This window comes from Pollicipes pollicipes, unplaced genomic scaffold (assembly GCF_011947565.3).
Source record: "Pollicipes pollicipes isolate AB1234 unplaced genomic scaffold, Ppol_2.1 Scaffold_7247;HRSCAF=8697_pilon_pilon_pilon, whole genome shotgun sequence".
Classification (NCBI taxonomy): Eukaryota; Metazoa; Arthropoda; class Thecostraca; order Pollicipedomorpha; family Pollicipedidae; genus Pollicipes; species Pollicipes pollicipes.
Genome location: NW_023597045.1, coordinates 104,500 through 123,381, shown reverse-complemented (window position 1 = coordinate 123,381; position 18,882 = coordinate 104,500). Strand labels below are relative to the sequence as shown.

General features: G+C 53.9%; 1 long non-coding RNA gene across 1 annotated transcript; it reads left to right on the top strand.

Annotated features, from left to right (window-relative positions):
• The first annotated feature begins 1,262 nt into the window (after positions 1-1,262).
• Positions 1,263-2,557, top strand: LOC119110899 (uncharacterized). Its single transcript, XR_005095572.1, has 3 exons — positions 1,263-1,280; positions 1,815-1,944; positions 2,187-2,557. It is a non-coding gene; the product is annotated as an uncharacterized LOC119110899 (long non-coding RNA).
• The last annotated feature ends 16,325 nt before the right edge of the window (positions 2,558-18,882 follow it).

Here is an 18,882-nt window from a genome sequence, read left to right as displayed (position 1 = left end):
TGAAAGAAGAGATCGTGAGCACATTAGAGCGTGACGGCTGGATTTGCTGTATGGTGAGAGTAGGCTGGAAATTGCTTTGGCTATTCTTGCCAAAGAAACGCATTCTGTTTACGCGCTATGACAGCGCGTTCCTATCTTTCTCATACGGCGCCATTCAGGTGAGCCGAGGCACCATTTGTCTACATATCGTGCTGATTGTCCAGTGACTGCTCTCTGGAAGCTACGTTTGTCGCCACATGTGGAAAACATCCTAATGTTGTTCAAATCTTAATGGAAAAATGTGAGTTACGGAATCAGCTGCATATCCGATGGCGCACGGACAACACAGGATTTTCAGAATGAAAAAGAATAATGGCGTAGTGTTAGTACTGGTCTGCTGAGCTCATTAATTCTCAAAATGTGTCAGGAGCGTGTAAAATCTCTTTCGAGTGGTGTGATATGTTGAGTACTATCAGGAAGACGGTAATGTACTTCAGGTCTTGTTGCCTTTCGATAGCCCTAGGCGGCATCATGCTGACTTTTCACGTTCAGCACTTTTAAAGAGACTTAACGGGCTTCGTTGATTTCAACTGCAATTGTTGTTCATGTTTGTTTGGCATCTTAAGTTGGGGGGGGGGAATTTTGCATATTTTCAGCCAATTCTGTTGTAAGAACTGTTTTTTCCGCTTTGTTTGTGTCCATGAGACCGGCCACATATCTATAAGAGCCTGAGCACTGCTTTAGGGTGCCAGCAATGATAAAGAGGCCCCATTCACCGTGACGTCACCCGTGGTATGTCAGGTCGTGGCCAGACTCCTATGCAATTGATTCCATAACTCAGATGAAATAACAATTCACGCAAAGGGCGGATGTCCTAAGCATTTCTCCATGAGTTTTCTTCAAGTATCTTTCGCCGAGAGTGTTGACCTCCTCCCCTCGCTGGGCCCCTCGCTGGCGCCAGACAGGACGGGGAGCACCGCCGGACCGCGCGAGCCGTGGCGCCATATAGGACCGGCCGGGCGGCGCGGGGATTCCCTGTCTGAACACCGCCCCCGGCGGTGGAGTGGGTGCACACCCCAGGCGCGCCCGCCCACCCTCCGCCGTCGCTATATAACTGGCGTGCCAGCGGTGGAGAGAGGTACAGACGGCCCGAGCAACGGCGCACAGCGGCTAGAGCAGCGCAGCACCACCGACCGCAACGTCGGCCAACATGATCAAGTTCGCAGTTCTGCTGGTTCTCGGGGCGCAACTCTGCTTGGCTCAACAGTACCCGAGGTACTTTAAGTTCCCCGTTGGAAAAGGTGAGTGCTGCAGCGTTCGGATGACTCCGTCAGCTGCTATTTGCATAAGGAAGTTACAAATCGGGCGCCGCTAAAGCACTCGCCATCAGTTCAAGACATCTCAGCAATTTGTCGTCTGCTTAGCAATCATGTAACTATAGCAGAATAGTATCACCAAGGTATGATCTGCTATCGACAGTTTAAAATTCTTCGCTTTGCTGTTCTGCAATGTTTCTTTGCGTGATGGTTCGCTTTTGTAATCTCAGCAATTCGTCGCCTGCTTCGTAATCATGTACAGCCACTCCACCGAGACACAGCCACGCATTAATGCCTGGCAGTTTGGGACGCAGGGCATGACAGGGCCACCGCTATCGGCCGCACGAGACTTTGGCTATAAATCACGGGACTCCACAAGAGACACGAGATTCCATACGGTCGGCCGCTGTTACGCAGCGATCTTGTGCCACGATATGTTGGTTTACATCACGTGTCGAGGTGGGGGGTGGCGTTGCGACCGGTGACAGTGGTCTGACTGTGGCACTGGTCTGCTTGCAGGTGATGAGTGCGAGGACCACCAGATCGGCAAGAGATTCCCCGTGGGTGCTGTGTGGAGCAGCCGTAACTCGGGCTGCAAGCAGAGCCACTGCATCAAGGAGAACGGTACTCTCTACATCGACCGCTTCCAGTAAGCGCCCTCAAGCACATCGGCTACGACGAGACAGTCCATCTCAATAGTGTTTGTTCAAGCTGTATAACAAGTGGAAGAAGGCTTGCAGAGCATGCCTTGTGTTTAGGTATCAGTTTACATTTCAAGCATACTCCAGAAGCGAAATCGGCCCTGGGAGTGGCCTGATGCTCTGAGCGACGAGGATTTTGGTCTTTGAGAGGCAACTGTGGGAAATAACACATAGTTTTTTCTTTCTGCAGGTGCCCCCAGGTGCGGAAGCGGGTGGACTTCCAGAAGCTGAAGGCGGACAACCTGTTCTGCAGAGAGGCCGTGGGAGACCGCAGGAAGGCATTTCCGGACTGCTGTCCCCGCCTTGTGTGTAAACACTACGTTAAGGGCAAGCTGGTCGCTCTCCCTGAGGACAAGTACCCTTTTCTCTGAGCGCAGTTGATGGCGTGCGGTAACATTGAAATAACGACTTGATTGTGATACGATGGTGATAGTTCTAGCTGCCGGAGACAGTCGCAAACCTGATACGTTATAGTTATCAGTAGTTTTTTTTCACGAAACAGTAGTTTTGTGGAATGGTACCACCAGTGCCTGTAGCGTAGCTTTGTGGCGCTTTGTTTCGTGAAGAGGTTTCTGTGTTAAGTGCATATGTTAACTCATCAAACCACCTGCAATTTAAGCAAGTGTTCCCCAGACATCCATGACATAATGGTTTAAGCATGTCTATGCAGAGTTATGTGGCTGTCAGCTCCTAATTACACCTCTGTCGGAAGTGAGATTTGCTTTCGAGTCAGAAAACTAGTTGCTAAGAACGAGCGCACTGTCGGCTCTGCATGCGTAATTTTACCCGCTGGAAAATGACTTGAAGTGAAGAACATCTGAAAATAAAGTTTCGGTTGGAAGCCTACTGTTTGGAGCCTACTGTCAACCATGAAACACTACCATGGTATGTTTACATGCTACGATGAACGAACAGCAAAATGAAGCAATATTTCCAGCAATAAAAGCTCCACACGTATAGGTAAAAACGCACACCAGCAAATTATAGCTTTCCAACAAAACTTTGTTAACATAGAAACACATCCTTCCTTGTTGCAATGGCGCCAGTCTTCTTTTAAAAGCCGTTCTGTCAGTTTCCTCCTCGTCACGTTTCTAGATGATCTTGGCTCACCAAGAATTTACATATCAAAATCGAGACACGAGACAAAATACACGTAACAGTAAACACACTGTAACTCAAGCAAATTTCTGAATCGATGAAAAACCTCAAGCCACCATGCCGTTCACTTGTATTTACGCAACAATTGATTCGTTGCAGGGACTATCGAAAATTTTATTCCGAGTTAGGCCGCGGAGATTTGTAAATGTACACCACTTGCTGAGCGAAAGAGCACTCCTATGGACAAATATTACATTTCTGTTGCTGCTTTTGAAGGCGTAAGAAAGGACAACTTGAAATACGTTCAGTCTGCGCGCTAGTACAGCGCGGTCCTATCTTTCTCGCATGGCGCCACTCAGGCAAGCCGAAGAGCCATGTTCCTACAGATCGCGCTGATTATCCAGGGAATGCTCCTTTAAAGGTGCGTTTGGCGTCATATGAGGACGGCATTCCATTGTTGTTCAGATCTTTTTGGACGCACCCCGGATGGCGTACAGACACCCAAGAATCTCAGGATGAAAAAGGATGCTGTCAGCGTGTTGGCACGAGTCTGCTTAGTCTCTTGATTTCAAAACGTGTCAGAAGTATGTTAATTCCGTTTCGAGAGGTGTGATCTATCGAATATACTCAGCATGACGGCAATGTTCTTGAGGTTTTGCCGCTTTGCGGTAGGTGTGGGCAGCATCATGTTGGCTCTTCAATTTCAGCGCGTTCACAGAGCCGTAGCGTGAAGCCGTTGATGTCAAGCTGCAATTGTTGCTCATGTATCTATTGCTTTCACTCTTTAAGATTGCAAATTTTCAGACCAGCTTTGTAAGAACTGTCTTTCCGCTTTGTTTTGTGTTGACAAGGCCAGCCATAGATCTGAAGGAGCCTGAGCAGTGCTTTAGGATGCCAGTAATGATTAAGAGGCCCCATTCACCGTGGCGTCACCTAAGGTATGTCAGGTCGTGGCATGACTCCTATGCAGTTGATTTCAAAACTCAACTGAAATAGCAATTCGCGCAGAGGGCGGATATCGCAAGCACTTCTCCATGAGTTCTCTTCAAGTGTCTGTCTCCGGGAGTGCCGACCTCCAGCCAGGTCGTCTCCTGAAGAAGCCGCACGTCTGAAGGAGATCTCCGCTGGAGAACAAGGTCTCATGTCATCTGCATCTACAAAGCAGTCGGTTTTCAAGGGAAAAGGAAGCAGATGACTGCCTGCTAAAGTTCTTATCTCCAATGTTTGCGAATTGTTGAACCCAAAAAGCAGGACCCTAGCAAAAGTTCACTTGACGGTGTGTATCGGGATCATGCAAGCTTGGGTAGCAATGGTTAGTGACAATATACGTCTTAGTGATTCCGGTCTCATGAAAGGGCGTCGGAGCGTTTACGGCGCCGCAGGCAGATATACCGGGATCGTCGGGACATTCATGGTGCCACAAATAGACGTGCTGAAATCGCCAGGACATTTACGGCGCCACGAGAAGATATGCCGAGATCGAGAAAACCACAATGTTCTCCTGCGCCCCTATGTTCCTAAACATGGTGATCTGTGCAGGATAAGTAAGCTCAATCATCTACTGCCTGCTTGCAGCCAACGTACGTTACAGAGATGTGGAAAAGATTTCAATAGAATTTCGCCAGAGCTCAACCGGTTGATGTTGCATGATCGCTAATAAAGATTAGCACAAATACCTCCACCCAGTAAGAGGAATATTCTTCGATTTCTGGTGTGACACAAGATGAGCAAATTGACGATCAGCAGACAGTCTTCAGCAGCCAACGGCAGTCGTGAAGGGTCCCCTCGCTGGCGCCGGGCAGGACGGGGAGCACCACCGGGGCGCCGAGTCGTGGCGCCAGAGAGTCTCACCGTGGCCAAGACCGGGCGGGCGGCGAGGAGATTCCCTGTCTGAACAACGCCCCCGGCGGTGGAGTGGGCGCACGCCGCACGCGCGCCCGCACGCCCTCCGCCGCCGCTATATAACCGGCGTGCCAGCGGCGAGAGAGGTACAGACGGCCCGAGCAACGGCGCACAGCGGCCATAGCAGCACAGCACCACAGACCACAACGTCGGCCAACATGATCAAGTTCGCAGTTCTGCTGGTTCTCGGGGCGCAGCTCTGCTTGGCTCAACAGTACCCGAGGTTCGTCAAGTTCCCCGTTGGAAAAGGTGAGTGCTGCAGCGTTCGGATGCAGCGTCAGCTGCCATTTGCATAGGGAAGTTATAAATCGGGCCCCATTAAAGCACACGTCAACAGTTCAAGACATCTCAGCAATTTGTCGTCTGCTTCGTAATCATGTAACTATAGCAGAATAGTATCACCAAGGTATGATCAGCTATCGGCGGCATGATATTCTTCGCTTTGCTGTTCCGCAATGTTTGCGTGATGGTTCAGTTTTTGTAACGGACTCCTACCGGGATACAGTAACGCTTCAATGCCGGTCAGTTTGAAACGCAGGGCGTGCATGCGCCACCGCTATTGGCCGCACGAGACTTTGGCTAAAAATCACGGGACTGCACAAGAGGCACGAGATTGCTTACGATCGGCCGCTGTTACGCAGCGATCTTGTGCGACGATCTGTTGGTTTACGTTACGCGTCAAGGTGGGGGTGGCGAGGCGACCGGTGACATGGTCTGACTGTGGCACTGGTCTGCTTTCAGGTGATAAGTGCCAAGACTACCAGATCGGCAAGAGATTTCCCCGTGGGTGCTGTGTGGAGCAGCCGTAACTCGGGCTGCAAGCAGAGCCACTGCATCAAGGAGAACGGTACTCTCTACATCGACCGCTTCCGGTGAGCACCCTCAAGCACATCGACTACGACGAGACAGTCCATCTCAATAGTGTTTGTTCGAGCTGTGTAGCAAGCGTTAGAAGGCTTGCAGAGTTTAGTGTTTAGGTATCAGTTTACATTTCAAGCATACTCCAAAAGCAAAATCGGGCCCTGGGAGTGGACTTGATGCTCTGAGCGACTAGGATTTTGGTCTCAGAGAGGCAGCTGTGGGAAATGACACATAATTTTCTTCTTTTTGCAGGTGCCCCCAGGTGGGCAGGCGGGTGGACTTTCCAGAAGCTGAAGGCGGACAATCTGTTTCTGCAGAGAGGCCGTGGGAGACCGCAGGAAGGCATTTCCAGACTGCTGTCCCCGCCTTGTGTGCAAACACTACGTTAGGGGCAAGCTGGTTGCTCTTCCTGAAGAGAAGTACCCTTTTCTCTGAACGCAGTTGATTGTGTGCGGTAACATTGAAATAACGACTTGATTGTGATAAGATGGTGATAGTTCCACCTGCCCAAGACAGTCGCAGACCTGTTAAGTTATAGCCACGACAAGTTTCTTCACGAAACAGTACTTTTGTGGAACGGTACCACCAGTGCCTGTAGCGCAGCTTTGTGGCGCTTCGCTTTGTTAAGCAGCTTCCGTGACAAGTGCATATGTTAACTCACCAAACCATCTGCAATTTAAGCACTGTTCATCCCTGACGTTCATGACATAATGGTTTTGAGCATGCTTATGCAGAGTGTTATGTAGCTGTCATCTCCTGATAACACATTTGTCAGAAATACTATTTGCTTCGAGTCACAAAACTACTTGCTAAGAACGAGCGTACTGTCGGCTCTGCAAGCGTGATTTTACCCGCTGGACAATGACTTGAAGTGAAGAAAACCTGAAAATAAAGCTTCCGTTTGAAACCCTATTGTTTGGAGTCTGTTGTGAAGCATGACACATCACTATCGCATGTTTAGACGCCTTAAACCGCAAAATAAAACAATATTTCCAGCGATAAAGCTCCCAACGTATAGGTAAAGACGTGCAATAGCAAATTAAAGCGTTGTAACACAATTTTGTTATTATAGAAACATATCCTTCATTTTTGCAAAGGCGGCGGTCTTCCTCCTAAAGTCGTTCTGTCAGTGTTCTCCTTGTCACAGTTCTAGATGCCCTTGGCTCATTAAGCATTTACATATTAAAGGTGAGGTACGGAACGAAATACACGTAAACAGTAAACGCGCTGTAAGTCAATCAAACTCCCCGAGTCCATGAACAAAAAACTCGAGGGACAATGCCGCCCACCTCTATTACGTGACGGTTGTTTCATTGCGGGGACTATCGATAGATTTGATTCCGAGTTAGGCCACGCAGCTGTGAATATTTATCTACACTTGCTGAGCGATAGTGGTGAAAACAACGCTTCTCTTGCTTCTTTTTAATACGCAAGAAAGTAAAGCCTTAAACGCGCCCAGTCTGCACACAAGGGCAGTGCGTTCCTGTCTTCCAGGCGAGCCAAAGCGCCCTTTTACTAATTATCGGGCTGACTGTCAAGTAACTGCTCCTTCAGAGGCACGCTTGTTGCCACATGTGGAAAACATCCCAACGTTGTTCAGATCTTTTTGGACATTGTAATAATGGAAAGGAGAGTTCGGGAAATAACTTTACCTCGGATGGCGCACAGACACCCAAGAATCTTCAGAATGGAATATAAGGGTTTAACTTGGGTACGGGTCCGCTTATTTTTTTATTGTCAGAATGTGTCAGAAGTGTGTAAATTCCGTTTCGAAATGTACATTTTGTCGAGTGTGATCAGCAAGACGAGAATATGCTTTAGGTCTTGCCGCCTTTCGGTAGGTCCAGGCGGCATCATGCCGGCTTTCCACTTTCAGCACTTTCAGAGAGCCTTAGCGTGGCGTCATAGATAACGAACTGCAATTGCTGCTCATGTTTGTGTGGCATTTTGACATTTTAGGGAGATTTTTTACACTTTCAAATAACTTTGTAGAAATTATCTTTCCACGCTGTTTGTGTCGGCTAGGCCAGCCATATATCTGAAAGAGCTTGTAAAGTGCTTCAGGATGCCAGAAATAGCTAACAGGCTTCTGTCACCGTGACGTCATTTGTGGCATGTCAGGTCGTGGACCGGCTCCCGTGCAAACTACTTTCAGCAGCTCAGGCAAAATAACAGGCCGCACAAAGGTTGCATGACCCAAGTATTTCTCCACGATTTTTTTTTTTCAAGTGACTTTCTCCGAGAGTGTTGACCTCCAGCCAGGCCGTCTCCCGAGGCATCCGCACGTCTTAAGGATATCTCCACTGGGAGAAAAGGGGTCTTATGTCTCCTGCGCCTACAGAGCAATCGATTTTCAGAGGAAAAGTGAACAAATGACCTCCTTCCGAAGTTCTTACCACAAATGTTTGTGAACTGTTGGGCCTAAAAGAATAGGATCCAAGCAAGCGTTTACTTCAGGACGCCCCTGCGGATCATCCAAGGCTAAGTAGCAGCGGTTAGTAATAATATAAGTCTCACAGAGTCCATTTTCATCAGAGCGACGTCGGTGACCTTTACGGCGCCACGAGTAGATATCCCGAGGTTGCCGGACATTTATGACAAAACGCGCGTAAACAGAGAACACGTTGCTACCCAGTGAAATTTTCCAAGCCCATGAAAACTCAATGGACGACGCCGTGCAGTTTTGTTTACATGACGGTTGATTCATGGCGGGAATAATCGATACCTTTGATCCCAAATGAGACCACGGCGCTGTGTAAGTTTCTCGAGACTTGCAGAGTGATAATGACGAAAATGAATTTCTGTTGTTGCTTTCGAACGTTTGTTTTTGAATATGTAAGAAAGTGCAATTCTTGGGCATGAAATGCATCTAAAGTGGTAGCTCCCATGGAACAGATAGTTGTGGTCAGGTCAATGACCTTGAATGGTCCCACGAGGCCTAAGTACCTATTTAACTCAGATCGCTCCCATGTCACACCTTTTGACGCTAAATGTGTTGGGAATGTCGACTTTGAGTCCAGTCCGCTCAGCATAGACGCAATGTTGCCCGGGAACCTGCAATTTTCTAATTTTTCTAAAGCACTGGGACGGATTTAACTGGGAAGAGGGTCACCAATTTAGGGTGAGAGATGCATGAAAGCTCGCCTGGAATGCGTATGCTAACTACCTCCAGGGAAGATGAGTTAATTCAGGCGTGACTTTGTGATTAGGAAAGACCAGCGAACGGGTCGACGTGGGCAATTTTTCCGAGAACCATACGATGTGCGGACTACTTTGCAATCACGATGCAATAAACTTTGGTGGTGAATCAGTGCGCCGATTGCAGTCGGTGAGTGAGCCATTGCTGTGGAGGTGTCTGGAATCAGTGCGCCCGGGTGAGATGAGCCGGTGGCCGATTGCAGTCGGGTGAGATGAGCCATTGCTGTGTAGGTCCTGGAATCAGTGCGCCGATTGCAGTCGGGTGAGATGGGCCATTGCTGTGTAGGTGTCCTGGAAATGGTATTCATAATGCCTGATGCGCATATCATTTTCACATGCTTGTTGGACTTGTGCGGTCTTTATTGTGACTTCATATAAGCTTGGTGCAGCAAACGATGATTTTTGCGTCATGCTGTAGCACTTGAACTCAACCGAAGTTGCATGATTTCAGAGTCACCTCGAACCACATCCAAATTTATGCACACGTCTGGTCTCCACACGCCGCAGTACACTTCCCTGGCCTTACAGGTGGCTGCAGGCTGCCCTCTACGCTTCATCGTCTGTACTCTCCATGGACGCGCGGTTTCGGTCGGCGCGTATCAGTGCCCAGCGGCTCGAACCTCACGATTCATCCCTTTGAACAGAGAACACTGAGACGTCTCACGCCATCGCTCTTACAGGTCACGCACGTCCCCAGCGCACGTCACACGTCCGGCTCTCCCACGTCTCGGCGCCGCACGCGAGCCGGTCAGGCGGCATGCACGCCGGTGGGGTAGGCTGCGTAGGAGGCGACGGCCACACATGTTGTCGCCCCGCTTCATGCGCATGAAGCCGGCCTCGCCCCAGGACGTGGCCCCAGGAGTTGGCCAGCGTCCAGAAGGCGGTGCCGGACGCCGTGCCGTAGCCCACCAGGAGGACGGCGTGGTCAACCCCCGACGCCGTGCACCGCGGGTCGTCGTAGATGCCGGAGGAGTAGAGCTGCAGCAGGCACGGCTCATGTCAGCGGCGATGGCCTCACACCGCTGCAGGACACCCGAAGGCAGCGGGCAAGGGATGCTTTCTGGACGATGTCAGTGGCCTATCGGGAGTGGGCAGGGGGCTTGTTTGCGTGTACGCTTTGTTCGGACAGAGATCCTTTCGTGACGATGGAGCATTTTTGAACTGCGCTCTGGCATGGAGAGACGCAGGCGGTGATGTGGTGTGGAACCGTGTTGATGCCATCGATGTCTGCGCTATGACCTGGACAGACGCAGGCGGTGATGTGTGTGGAGCAGTGTTGATGCCATCGAGGTCTGCGCTGTGACCTGGACAGACGCAGGCGGTGATGTGTGTGGAGCAGTGTTGATGCCATCGAGATCTGTCGTCACCACCGTGACTTGCGCCTCTCAAGGATCCAAGCCTCGGTATGTGCATACGCTCGGGACACCCACCAGGCCGGCCTTGGGGCCAACTCATGGCTCCGGCTGGAGCTGCCGCTGCACACCCTCCCCAGTTGAAGGGGCTTTACGTGCCTTCCGGATGAGGCGCTGAATGAGGTACGTGCCTTCCGGATGACGCAGGGCAGACGATTGACAGGACAGCCGTCTTTCAGGGCCGACACCCTTCCTCACTTCGGAAAATTTCACTGCACATTCCGTACGTGTTGGTCCTGCACATTCCCTTTCAACTTCGGAAAATTTGCGCCCAGGAAAATAAGCCCAGGCGCTGTATGGCGAGGCACGGATCAGATTACGTTCGGTTTCCCAACGCCGTGGAGGTTCAGCCTGTTCTGTGACTGTGACTAACTGCGTGTTACTGTGCTCTTTCACAAATTAAAGAATTGAGCACGTGATGGGTTAGATTCTTGGGTGTAAAGCGTCGGCCGAAATATCACGTGGACCTGACACTGATGTCCTAAGGCTTTCACACATTTACTTGAGGTATCCGGTAGTAGTCCGTATGTGTGGTAGAGCCCGGCATCGGTAAGGACATACGACCGACGCAGCAAATCTGTGGCAGACGCTTTCTCGGTGACCACGGTCAGTCAAAGCCTTTCCATCGCGGTGCGCACACGATCTAAATTGACACCGGCAAATACCGACGTGATCTCACACCCACACACAGCGAAACCAACTGCTGCACAGAAGACCCACGTCGTCATGCTTTCCTCCGATCTCGCACCCCCAAACAACTGCTGCACAGCTGGCCCAAACAACTGCTACACAGAGGACCCACGTGACCACGCCCTCCTCCGATCTCGCACCCCCAAATAACTGCTGCACAGCTGACCCAAACCAACTGCTACACAGAGGACCCATGTGACCACGCCCTCCTCCGGTCTCGCCGCCCCCTCCCCGCCTGGAAACACCTACCACGCTGGGACTGAAGCCCACCTGGAACGAGATGAGTCCGGCGTTGATGAGGACGGCGACCGGGTTCTGAAGGAGGCCGGCGGCCAGGCCGACCTCGTCACCGCTCGTCACCTGGTGCACCTGATCCAAGGCGGCGGCGGCCGGCACGTTCTGCCGACACGTGCCCCTGACCGCCGGTGGTCGGGTAGTCGGCCTCGGACGCCAGACCGTGCTCGTGCACGTACTCGAGCGCGCCGGCCATCGACGGCGGCGACACACAGTCGAGCAGGTTCTGACGGCTGAGCGAGACCAGCTGACCGCCGCTGATCACCAGGCCGCTCTCCACGGCTGACACGGGCGGGATCGTCCAGCCGCCCGACATGCCCTGGTCCCTGATGTGGATCGGCACGCCGTGTTGCCGCCAGTCGAACTGGTCCGGCGCGGTCCGGTGAGGTCCGCCCGGTCCGCCGGTCCCGCGCAGGCCAGCCGGCCCCGCGGTGGCGGAGCCGTTCGCTGGCAGTGGCGCTGCCGTCTGCGGAGATGGCGGTGCGAGCCCTCAGCGCTGGTAGGGAAAGCGAAGGCGTGGGACACCTGCAGGTGTCGTGGAAGCATGACCACGCCGTGAGTTTTTACTACCGGTGATGTAATCGCGAAAATTTGGGATGAACTCGGAACACGGAAGAGTTCTGCCCGGCCAATGAATGTTCAAACATTGAAGTATATTGCTTTGGTTGTGAGTTCTGCTGGGGCGTTGAACAATAATTGACACGATTGTGCTCAACCTCTCACAGCATTTGCAATTATTTCGTTCCGGAAATCGATTTAGAGGCACCATTTTTTGGCTGTGAGTCGCTAACATTATTTGAAAAAGCAAGACCAAACACATCTTGGTAAACATCACTTGCTAGACGCTGAACAATAACACTAATGGAAATGCGGTAAACTCCAATTGAGAACATAGCTTCATTAGAACTAAAATAACATATATTTTGATTAACTGCATTCAAAACCGTTTAATCAACTGCTGGGCACCCTTTAAGGTCAGATACCGTCACAACAGGCGCCCCGACATGATATTAACCTGGCATCACCCGTCGGCACCCGTCGACAAACGCGTCACCACAGCATCAGCTGCGCCATTCCTCACCGGAAGGAGCACCTGCCGGCCGAACTCCTCGCTGGTCAGATCGGCGAACTGGTTCACCCGCCAGACGATACGAGCTCCTGCCAGCGTCAAACTGGGCGTTGTGGCGGCTGATGATCTCCAGGTTGCGCTCGAACACCTGCCTGCGCAGCTGCTCCTGCGCCGTCGAGTACACCCTGCCGAACTGCAGCTTGAACGCCTCCCAGTCGCCGGCTGCGGCGCCGCCGGGGGTCGCCAGCCAGCCCGCCGTCGCCAGGAGCAGCAGAGACCAGCTGAAATACAGGCAGCTGGCGAGAGGGCTGCCTCCACGCTGTGTGAGGCCACACCGAGTCGCCGCAGAGTGGGCCGGGTTAAGTTGTTCGGAGAGTTTCAAGTGTATTAGTGATAAACACCGGGTTGGTAATAATGTAAGCTACGCTACAAGAATCACTTGTTCTCGAATGTCCAACGGTCATGCAAATGGTCTGCTGTATTCGAGGTCTGCTGGGTAATGTCGCTGGACGAGGGCTCAGATGATGTAGATCACCTGATTGCAATCTAGTCGATGTCTGATATATTTTCGGGGCAACTACCTTGTAATTGCAAAGCCTTCGTAGATCACATATCATTAAGATGATAGGTCAATACCGTTTCACAACGTGCAAAAACAACAATGTATAACAATAGTTCACACGGCTATGTGGGACACAGTTTGTCGTGTTTAGCCTTGCGCGATAAAACCTATGCAGTAGTGAACTGGATTTTCTTGCACAATGTATACTCGCAAGTAAGCCGACATTACTCGGGATTTTGCAAAACACCGGTGACTCGGTCACTTACGGTTGCATCATCGCTGATCTGTTCGCGGCACAGAGTGGGCAGCTTAGCGTGGAATGCCGGCAGTCCCTGCAGTGACCTCGTCACCGGCTGACGGCCTCCACACAGTCGGTAACACTGCTGGTAGCGGAGAGCTTATCCGCTCAGCCAAGTGCGCGAGCAGGACGTACATACACTGATGAGGGCCGCGCCGCCTGTCTGTCTTCCCATCTTATCTACACTCGCTGGCGCCGGTCCCGCCGACCAGCCGTCCGTTCCCGCCCTTGCAGCGCTGCTGATGTGGTGACGGCATGGGCCGAGCTGAGCTTCTCTGCCCGTGCTGGGGAGTGCTTCTGATGTGGCGACGGCGTGAGCCGAGCTGAGCTTCTCTGCCCGTGCTGGGGAGCGCTACTGATGCAGCGACGGCATGGGCCGAGCTGAGCTTCTCTGCCCGTGCTGGGGAGCGCTACTGATGCAGCGACAACATGTCTATTGACCCGGGCTGACGTATTGGGCAGGGCCATTGTGGCGGTGATGGTGTGGGCTGAACCGAGATGACCTGCTCAACGTCGTTGAGTTGGTGACCGCATGGGCTGGCACAAACTGGGACAATGCCTGTTCCGAGCAGTACTGCTGACGTGATGACCATGTAGGCCGATGCAAACTGGACAGTGCCTGTCCCAGGCAGCACCGCTGAGGTATGGAATGAGAGTTGTCCAAACCAGTGCTATGTTGGAGTGATTTTGTTAGTTTCTTACCTAATAGGATTGACGGTGAGACGGTGAAGCTTTGTACGAGCACATAAATGCGCATTTAAACGTAAAACTCCCACTCAATGCGATTGACGGCGAGACGGCGAAAGCTTTGTACCAACACATAAAGATGCCTTTAAACACAAAAGTCCTACTCAATGCGATTGACGGCGAGACGGGGAAACTTGTCCGAACATGTAAGTAAGCATCTAAACACAAAACTGGACAGGCAGAGCTTGGATACGATACGAACGAGCCTCTTACCGTGGCCTGTGAATATGCGCCAGATTGAAACTGACTGAACTTTTACGTAACGAGTTCTATTTTCCTGGGATTTCTGCAAATTACTTGACCGCTCTCAACTCCATGGTTTCGGTTTCTGTTTGTGGGGAAATGGTGACGTTTTCTGAGAATTCTTTGCTGGCATTACCGTGCCCAGACAGTCGATGGTAGCCGAGTCGAAGGTAGCAAACAATGCCAGTGGATCTTCCCGTCAATGGGAAACGCAATTTGTGGATGGCAGCTGTGTTATGATCTTCAGAACATCTGGTACCCAATCCTCTCGCTCTCAGGCTGAGGAGATACCCTGCCTTTCAATCCCGCTATAATTACGGTTTTCTCTACGGGCCCAATGCATGGCTTTCATGTAGGACAAAAACATTCCGCGCCCTACAGCGGTCGATCATTCAGATATTTTATAATCCACCACTTGAACTCGTTTCCTGGCCTCCGTGGCCTTCGGTCATTCGTGCTGTATACTACATTAGCAATCATAATTCATGTACCATCAGAAAGGGCGAGTAGCCTGACATATCCCTTCAGCTCAAAAACGTTTCAAAATGTTTATGTGGGCTTGGCACACATCGGTTGATATATTACTGCAGGACAAATACAATTATGAAAAAATGGACACTTCGCAACACAAGCACAGTTGATGTCATTCACTCATGCAGCGGCGACGCATAACAGAACAACAGAGTCTCACTGTCAGAAGTGCTCTTCATTTGGCACACAACACGCTCGCGGGAAGCGCTCTCCACCTAAACCTATATCACATGAGGACACGAGCGGCATGTGGGCGGCGACGAGCGGCGCACGGGCGGCGACGAGCGGCGCTGTGCACCGCGGCGTGCGCCGCCCGCCCACTCGGCTATGGCACGCGCGCGCGGCCGGCGCGCGCTACAACCTGAGCTCACTCTCGGAGCTGGAGGAGGCACCGGCCAGCAGGTGGGAGCGCCGGTGCGCCGCCGCCGCCGCCGCCGCCGCCAGGCCACGCGGCACGTGCGGTGACATGGACGGCGAGCGCGTGTCGAGCGGCGAGAGCGCCGGCGAGAACGACGGCGACATGGCCCTGCGCCGCGAACGCCTCCTGCGAGATGGGCGAGCGCGGCAGCGACGGCATCGACACGAGTCCGAGACTAGAACGGGGCGGCAGCGGCGCCGCCACCGAGCGCGGCGCCACACTCGTCAGCAGCGGCGGCGGCCGCTTGGCCGCGCTCACCGCGTACGGGCTGGGCGCGCTGTCGTCCTTGAGCCGCGCGATCTCGGAGAACAACGTGCGCCAGCGGCTGGTACTGTGGCCCCCAGTTGAGCAGGTAGTCCCAGTTGTAGCTGCCGGTCAACTCCTCCTCGCTGTGCACGATCGAGCTGAGCGAGCCCGTCATCGACGGCTGCGTCTCGTCCAGGCCGAAGGCGCGCGTGCCGTCCATGATGGCCTCGTCCTCCTCGGCGCCCACCGCCGTCAGCTTGGACGAGATCAGCTCGCCGAGGCTGACGCCGCCCTCGGCCGCGCCGCCCGGCCCATCCAGCAGGTGCACGCTGTCGGCGCGCAGGCTCTGCGAGCCCTTGTGCGAGTCGGCGCGCGTCGTGTCGATCCCCAGCCGCGCCAGGTACTCCTGCGTGTTCTGCGCACTCGCCTCCGACACGCTGTCGCTGTCGTGCAGCCGCGAGTCGGGCACGGCCAGCTGGCGCAGCTTCTGCTGCATCAGCGGGCCCTCGTTGATCATGCGAATCTCCTCGTCCTCGTCGCCGTCCTCGGCCGAGCCGCGCCCGCTCGAGGCGGAGCGGTGCGACTGTTCTGACAGCTCGGACGTCGTGTTGCGGCCTGCTGGCCGGCCGGCCGCGCCGAACGGATGGCCGATCTCGCTGTAGCGCGGCGGGTAGTGCAGGCCGGCCGCCGGCGCCGCCGCACGCAGGTCCGTGTCGAACGACGAGTCCAGGTGCTCGGCCATCGTCGGTTTGCTTACGCGACGGTTGCGCATGTGCAAGAAGACGAAGGCGGCACCGAACGCCATCACGATCAACAGCATGGCCACCAGCAGGCCGACGCCCCAGTCGGCCAGGCCGCCGCCGCCGCCGCCCGCCGCCGGCAGCCCGGTGCCGTTCAGCGATGGGTCCAGCACCACCTCAACGCCGGCTAGCGCACTCAAGCTGCCCGGCCGGCCGCTAGATGCCACAACCTCCAGCCGCTCGCTGGCCAGGTCCCGCCGTGTCCGCCGCCGCTCGCCCAGACTGCGTGTCACCACAATCTCACCGCTCGTCTTGTTGACGCGGAAGAAGCCGTGCGGCGTCCGCAGGTGGTACAGCACCACGCCGTCGGGGCCGCGGTCGCGGTCGGTGGCCGCCACGCGGCCCACCACGTAGCCGGGCGGACCGTCGGCCGGCGCGCGCAGTCGGTACTGCGAGCGCACAAACACGGGCGCGAACTCGTCGACGCCGCGCACCGTGACGCGCAACCTGCGCCGTAGCCGTCTGGCCGCCCGAATCGGTAGCACTGATCGTGAAGGCGTACACGTCGCGCGCCTCGTAGTCGAACACGGCGGCCGATGTGACTACGCCCGAGCCCGGGTCGACGCGGAACCAGCCGCCCGCCGCCCGTCAGCGTGTAGTTGAGCCGGCCGTAGCGGCCGCGGTCGGCGTCGTTGGCGTGCGCCGTGAACACGGGCCGGCCGGCCGGCTCGTTCTCCGTGGCGAACGCGTAGTACACCGGCTGCGGGAAGCTGGGCGCGTTGTCGTTCTCGTCCAGCACGCGCACGCGCACGGTGGCGAGCGCTGAGAGCGGGTGCGCACGGTCGCGGTCGGTGGCGCGCACGATGAACCGGTACTCGGCCAGCCGGTCGAAGTCGAGCCGCTTGCGCAGCCGGATCAGGCCCGTGTCGCGGTCCAGCTGGAACACCTCGTGGTCGTTGCCGACGTGATGTCGTATACGACGGCCGAGTTCTGGCCGGCGTCGCGGTCCGTGGCGTGCACCTGTAGCACGGCCGAGCCCACCTGCGGCGGGGAGGTCACACGGGTCACACGGGAGGTCACGCGGTCAGCCGCGCGTGCCAGCGCCCGTCCGCGACGGTCGCCATACACTCGTCGGAACCACGGCGCTGAGACGCATGTTGCAAAGGCGGGCACAATGCAAGCTTTCCGCGTGGCAAAGCTACCACATGCGTGATCCGTACGAGTAGATATGCAGGAGAAGGGACTCTTTGAAGAATATGCAACTAGCCAGCAAGACCTTGCCAATGCCAATGCCAGCAACCAAACAGACTGCAGACGCGAATAATTTGAAACTCGTCGTTCCAACAAAGCGGCGATGACATTTCGGTAACGCCATTGATATTCTGCATAAAAGTGTCAGTTGACTTTATATTCATGGACACTTTCAGCATGACAGTACCGCTGTCAGCACGTCGGAAGACCATATTAGCACTGTATAATAGCTTGGTGAGAGCAGCATATTACCGAATTTATCCACTCGTCTGAGTATCTCACCAAGGAGAACATTGTTTTAACAAGCAATTATTTGCACAGCCATTGAGCATCGGTTTTTCACGTCCTCTCTACACAAAAGGTGCGCAACTGGTCTGTCAGCACGGCTAGGACCGCTGCGTGGTCAGCCACTGCGGCGGCGAGCCCGTACCTGCGCCAGTTCGCTCACGGAGGCTGTGTACTCGGACTGGTTGAACTTGGGCTCGTGGTCGTTGACATCGGTGACCTGGATGACCACCTGGGCGGTGGCGTTCCTGGCGGGCGTGCCGCGGTCGCTGGCGGCCGCCTCCATCACGTACTGGGCGCGGTGCTCGCGGTCCAGCGGCCGCAGCAGGATCACCTCGCCACTGGTGCTGCAATGAAGAGAAGGATCAGCACCACTACACATACGCAGTAACGTGTTAAAAGGCACAGTGTATGGGCGTTTACACGCGCTAGACACGCATAGTCAGAATTCACGTACGGACAAACACACACAGGTATGTAAAATAACTTGGGTTTACGAATTTTTTCGAATTTGTCGATCTACTGGAAAGCATTCTGTATTCCATGTGGCTGGGCCCTGCGCACATTTTGACTCGAAATTCCCAAACAAATGTTGCCATCTGCGATAGACAGAACACTTTGTTCCATGACCGTGCGCTACCTGGCTATCTGGAACATGCCGTCCTCGTTGCCACTGACGAAGGAGTAGTCGATGTTGCGGTTGTGACGCGACTCATCCATATCCTCCGCAGTGATCTTCATGATCACGTGACCCATCGGCGTATCCTCCCCTATACTGGCCCTGAGGAAAGCAGAGTCAGCTGTTCAGGAGAAATGACGCGAAAATTCGGCACCTCTCCTCTTGCATTCCTACGAAAATTCGCCACATCTCCAGCATAAGTTCTTGTGAGAATCCATGTGGTCTACGTCAATGAAAATCCTGTGGCATGCGGAAACAAGTCAACCCACCCTGTCGTTCTCACGCTCGCCCACCATTCCTAAACTTCAGCACGGTTTTTTAAGACAATCCGCCTGTCCATCCCGCCGCACCCACCTGTACAC